The 6,763-nt window shown below is 31.2% G+C and overlaps 1 long non-coding RNA gene across 1 annotated transcript in view; it reads left to right on the top strand.

The window, feature by feature from the left end:
• The window catches only part of LOC145293313 (uncharacterized), a 32,109-nt gene extending 27,666 nt beyond the window's left edge, over positions 1-4,443 (top strand). The window contains exon 3 of the long non-coding RNA XR_013869711.1: positions 61-4,443. This is a non-coding gene — a long non-coding RNA (uncharacterized LOC145293313). The remainder of the gene's footprint in view (positions 1-60) is intronic.
• The last annotated feature ends 2,320 nt before the right edge of the window (positions 4,444-6,763 follow it).

Genomic DNA, 6,763 nt, shown 5'->3' on the forward strand with positions numbered 1-6,763 from the left:
AAAGAACATGCATAAACATATTTACTTCATGAAATTTATCTGTTGTTTTTAATTTTTCAGCATATCCAAACGGCAATACAATGGACACAAATGCAAATTAAACGAGAGAAAATTGTCAATACAGATGCATAGAGATAATAGTGAGCTGGCACATCAAATGGCATAATATTCTCCCATTAATATATATTTTATCAATTACAGTTAAAAAAGTAAAGTTTTACTGGAAAAAATTTAATGGCTATTGGAGAGTACTTGAATGATTACTGGAGAAAACACGAACATGAATGTCTATGGAGGAGTACTTTAAAACTTACTGGAGAGAACGTGAATGGCTACTAGACACTATCCTGGAGTGTCTAAGGTCTCTCTGTACAGGAGTTTGTCAGGACAAGCTCACATGAGGATATTTTTCCTTAGAAGTAAACCCTGACCAAATATTCAAAATCCCATAGTACGTGCAGCACAAATAAGATTTACTCTGTATGGTTCACCTACACTAGCTTTTACAAGAAAAGGTGCACCTTCTATCTGCTACCTCAAGCTGGATACTCTACCAGACTAGATGAGTGTTGTTTTGGAATCCAACAGACCAAAAAGAAAAATATAGTATAACATTAAATAGTCAATTGGGAAGAGGGGAATTATATTAAAATTCTTTAATAACTCAGTATTTGTTATGTAAAGAATGTTCATGGAACATTTCTATGCATCTCATTTACAATTCAAGTGTTAGTTCTAGGTATTTTTGTAAACGTTGAAGGAAAATAAAACAGCCTGAGAAACAGTTATCTCGTGAAGTATGCAGCTCTTCTTTTAAAACCAAACATGTCAGAACATATGCAAACAAATTCTAGAGAGAAACCATATTCTTGTGAAGTATGTGGCTCTTCTTTTACACAGAAACAATATCTGTTGCGACATATGCGGACACATACTGGAGAGAAACCATATTCTTGTGAAGTATGTGGCTCTTCTTTTACACAGAAACAAAGTATGTTACGTCATATGCGAACACATACTGGAGAGAAACCATATTCTTGTGAAATATGTGGCTCTTCTTTTACACTGAAAGAAAATATGTTGAAACATGTGCGAATACATACTGGTGATAAGTTATATTCTTGTGAAATATGTGGCTTTTCTTTTACAATGAAACGGAATCTGTTGCAACACATTCGAACGCATACTGGAGAGAAACCATATTCTTGTGAAGTGTGTGGCTCTTCTTTTACGCAGAAACAAAGTATTTTACTTCATATGCGAACACATACTGGAGAGAAACCATATTCCTGTGAAGTATGTAGCTCTTCTTTTACAACAAAAGGAAATATGTTGCGACACATGCAAGTTCATACTGGAGATAAACCATTTAATTGTGAAGTATGCAGCTCTTCTTTTACGAGTAAGCAAAGCATGTTACAGCATATGCGAATGCATGACAGAGATAAACCATATCATTGTGGAGTATGCATCTCTTCTTTTACAACAAAGCAAAATATGTTACTTCATATGCAAACACATCCTGGAAAAAAACCATATTCTTGTGAAATATGTGGCTCTTGTTTCACACAGAAACGATATATATTAAATCATATGAGAACACATACTGGAGAGAGACCATATTCCTGCGAAATATGTAGCTCTTCTTTTACAATTAAACAAAATTTGTTACTTCATATGCGAACACATACTGGCGAGAAGCCATATTTTTGTGAAGTATGTGGCTCCTCTTTTACACAGAAACAACATATGCTAACACACATGCGAACACATACTGGAGAGAAACCATATTCTTGTGAATTATGTGGCTCTTCTTTTACACAGAAAGAAAATATGTTGCAACATATGCGAATACATACTAGGGAGAAACCATATTCTTGTGAAATATGTGCTGCTTCTTTTACACAAAAACAAAATATGTATAGACATATGCGAACGCATACTGGGAACAGAAGATAATTATAATGGCTTCCCAAGATCAAGGCTTGATGACGACTAGTATAGGATGCAATACAAGGATGTGTGTTAATATCTCTAATGGACGATTTGTAAAAAGTTGAATATTGAATGCAGCAGCAAATCTGGGAACATATACTAGAAAGAACATTTCAAAAATAAATCCGACACCATCCACTATGACTATGAAATCCCTACAGCTACATACCTAGAAAATGGAGCCATAAAACCTGACATAAGCATATAGGACAAGAAGCAGAGCAAATCAACCTTAGTAGAAATTAGTCCTCAACAAGCTGAGAGGAAAAAGAACGAAATTCCAAAGCCTAATGCATAACATGAAAAGATATTGTGCTGTTAGGAATATATTTATCATTTGATCATTTCTAGGGTCAACTGGACTCATGAAAACGACTTTCAAAAAATACCTAGCAAATATATCCAGTAAATCAAATACAAGAGATATTCAAACAATTGCCTGCAAAGAGACAAACGGAACCTTTGAAAATGTCTATCAGTTGAAATATCTGAGTTAGCGTGTGTTGTCTTACATAAGATATATGTGGTGCAGAAAACTAACCTTAGAAGTTAGTATCCCTTATAACGCTGAGTTAAACTGAGCTGAAAGGGCAAATATAACGAAAAACAAAAGTCTTGTACGAGAGGAAAAGAAATTGAAAACTTAGGAGGATTTTTCTTATTCCAGTAATTAAAGAAAATAGAGTATTCTTGAAAAAGCATTTCAAAATTTACCTAGGAAATATACCCAGTTACTCAAGTGCAAAATAGGTACAACGAATTGGATTTAAAAAGAGTTAAAGTCTTAAAAATCACTCAGTTGGAAGCTATGAGATAGTGGGTGAATATTTGGCTTTCAGTAGGATGCTTAACCCCCCCAGCTAAAATAAAATAAGACTTTTTTTAAAGGATAGAACTTATGTTATGTTGCAGTGTGTTACAAGTGGAAATACACTTCAACCAAAAATGGAGAGTTATTTCCCCTTTGTTATATCTCAACAGAAAAGAGATCCAAGATGGCTGGCAAACATATGCATAATGCTGCTGCTGCTTATAATGTTTTCATTTTTTCTATCTTTTATTTCCTGTGAAAATTCAGATTTAAAAATAATAGCTGAGCATTTGGTGTCCTTAAAAAAATCAAATACATATTTTCTCTCTTTCCCTAGAGTATTTTCTCTGCACAAACGGAAAAATCCAACGGATATTTTTTCATTTCCTTTAAGAATTTCTTTTGTACACAAACAAAAAAACTTAATTATTTTCGTCATGGATCCTTATTCACTAGATAAAACTCTGAGAAGTAAATAGTTTTTGCATGCACAAAAAAATTGAGATGCTAACGAAATAGGGTTTGAGAGCTTCAATCATAATTCTTCCGATAACAACTGAATTCTGATTTAATCCTGATTTGAAACAAGCATTTAATTGCTGGAAGAACACCTTTCAACATGAATTCTTGGATAATAGTAATGCATTGAGATTAGATTTGTTACTTCAAAAACTTGGAACACAAGAACATCAACATTATACGAATTTCACGTTACCCAAACGAGCAGATTTGGTAGCAGAGTTAACGGACATTTTTAGCGAGTTATCTTCATCCTTTCACACACTATCAAACAGACGAGATGAACGATATTTTAAAATGTCTTGAGGCACTTGAAGTTAAAAGAGAAAGGAATTACACGAGAGATCACACACATATTTCTTAGTAGCTACAGAGTTACCCCCAATCCAATGGAAAATCCTTTGCTCAAGAACTAATGAGGAGAAAATATGTTTGCCAATGGATAATATTCATGTATTATCAAAGAATCTTTACAAGAGGAACAGAACAATGAACAATTAGGAAACTAAATTTACAGCTGGTTCTGATTTTTTTTTAGATAAGTACCGATAATTGGTATTATTTGGATGGCTCAGACTACTATTCTTATAATTGTTGTTATTCTTACAACGTTTCAGCCGATATAATCTCTGACCGTCTTCAGATGTGTTCGAACATGTTTTTCCTCACATATACACACCCACATGTATGCACGCACATACGCACACACACGCACGCATATACACATCCTCATACACACACACATGTACGCGCACAAGTCACTGCGAAACGTCACTTCCCCTGAAAGGAATTCCAAACATGTGCAGTCAGAACACTCACCCCGATATAAAAGTCCACAACACTATTCAACTTCCTCTTTCTTCCCTTTTGCCTGGTTTCGTCAACCAGGCAAGTTCGGTGTCCATAGCTCTTGGTTTGAAGACTTTTCCACGTGGACGACTGCTATCATGAACGCACGGTTTTGCTGAGGCAAACACTCCCTTTCTATTTTCCTTTCTACGTGCGGGACGGCCGTTTCTCGCCCTCGACATCATTTCTTTCTTTTCCACGCATGTAGTCGTCAACACCTGAATGAACACGTGTTACACCTAAACCATTTTATTGTCAACAAAAAAATAAACATGTTTATTTCATCCCGCAATTGAGTTATTGTTTCCTTCATTCCATTCGTTTCATTATTTTCTTTTGTGGTGAGGGTATTTATATTCTAGTCCTCTACAGATGTACCTCCACAATAGCTGTTATTGGTGAATGATGAAAAATATGTTTTTGTTAATTGCTAAAATTCAAAATATGTGGTTTTATGAAACAAGAAAAGCATCGGTAGGTGTATCAGAATTTTTTTTAGGAATTTTTGACACCCCTAACACGAAACTGCGAATAAAATATAAAAAACTAGTAATTTCTCTTTTAAAAGTGGGTTGTTTATTTTCATTATGGGTTATACTTCCAAAATACACTATTAAAGTTGTTTTAAAAGTAATAGAAATATTTTTTTTTATTTTTTAAAAAACAGTAATGAATTTTACGAACTCAATATTTTTCAATTTTTAAACTTTAAAAATCTATCAAAATTTTTTATTGATTCTATTTTTACGATATTTTCAGGGTCAATGTGAAATTTTATGCTCTTTCCAATAAACCGAATATAATATTTTAGACAAAGGTTTTTTTTTAAATTCACGCTCCCCCCATTTTCAAGTGTCTGTTAAAAAGTAAATAATTAATTTACTCACCAAAGTTTTATATATCACAAATTGAAGAGAACAGGTCAATAAATAATATATTCAAATTTAAAACAAAAAAAGTAGTGTTTCTTAGAAATTTACCTGTAAAGTTCAAAGTTTAAAACTTTTTTTTAAACCACGTTGTTTATTTTATTTTATTTTTTTAATGAAACCTTGGTCCTTGCTCCTTTAATTGAAAAAAAAAGAGCTTGAATTACATTTTTCGAGTAGTTATAAGCTTGGAAAGACATTGCGTGCGAGCTCGCGCGCGTGCGCGCGCACACACACACACACACACACAAATATTTTCGCTTTTATATAGATAAATTGAGAAAAAGCCCTCAAAGCAATCTTAATGCAATTAATATAACTCGGAGAAAGTTTGGTGTGTAAAACTAAAGATACATAAATTTATGAAAATATAATTAAGCATTGCTTATGCGACATTTTATTTATTTTATTTCGGCTCCTTTGTTGGAACTGGGGTTATAGATGAGTTTGAACAAATTGTGTGTTTTAATTAAATGGTCATGTGACCATGCCTTTTTCTGCGGGATCAGCATAAAGATGAGAAGAAGGCTGTAAAGAAAAAATCCCAAATCCGAATAATTCACGCATCCCATTTTGAAATGTCTATTAAAAAGTAAATAATTAATTTATGTACCAAAGTTTTATATATCACAAATTGAAGATAAAAGATCAATAAATAATATATTCAAATTTAAAACAAAAAAGTAGTGTTTTTTAGAAATTTACCTGTAAAGTCCGAAGTTTAAAACCTTTTTTTAAAAAAAAACACGCTTTCTTTTTTTTTTTTTTTTTTTGTAATGAAACTTTGGTCCTTGTTCCTTTAATTTAAAAAAAAAATAGGGCTTGAATTACATTTTTCAAGGAGTTATAAGCTTAGAAAGACGGGGTGGAATTATTCAATATTTTCACGAAATTTCTGACACACCTAGAGCATCGAGTCATTTCTATTTTTGTATCAGTTCAGGTCCGCACCGCACTGGCGCACTGACTTGATGTTTCTGATTTTTTTTAGATAAGAATTGATAAGTTGTATCATTTGGATTATTCAGACTGGTATTCTTGTAATTCAATTCTTCAAATAATACGAAAACTTCTGATGTTAAAAACTTTTTTATTTTATCGAAATCAGTTGCGAACTGTGTTAATTTTATCAATGTATTGTTTATATTATTAAAAACTTTATGATCTTATTCGATTCATTCTAAAATGTTATTACTCAGAAAATAAGCAAAAAACAACTCTATAATGATGATTAAAATGTAAAATTCAAATTTGATTATTATTAATGAAAGATACATAATATTATTAATGAAAGTTACATAAAATTATTTTTAATGAAAGTTACATAATATTATTATTAATGTAAGTTACATATATTAATATTAATGAAAATTACATAATATTATTATTATTATTATTATTATTAATGTAAGTTACATATATTAATAATAATGAAAATTACATAATATTATTATTATTAATGAAAGTTACATAATATTATGTTTAATGAAAGTTACATAATATTATTATTAATGAAAATTACATAATATTATTTTTAATTAAAGTTACATAATATTATTAATGAAAGTTACATAATATTGTTTTTAATTAAAGTTACATAATATTATTATTAATGAAAGTTACATAATATTATTTTTAATGAAAGTTACATAATATTATT

The sequence above is a fragment of the Euprymna scolopes genome, chromosome 14, assembly GCF_053919585.1.
Source record: "Euprymna scolopes isolate OS-2025 chromosome 14, ASM5391958v1, whole genome shotgun sequence".
Classification (NCBI taxonomy): Eukaryota; Metazoa; Mollusca; class Cephalopoda; order Sepiida; family Sepiolidae; genus Euprymna; species Euprymna scolopes.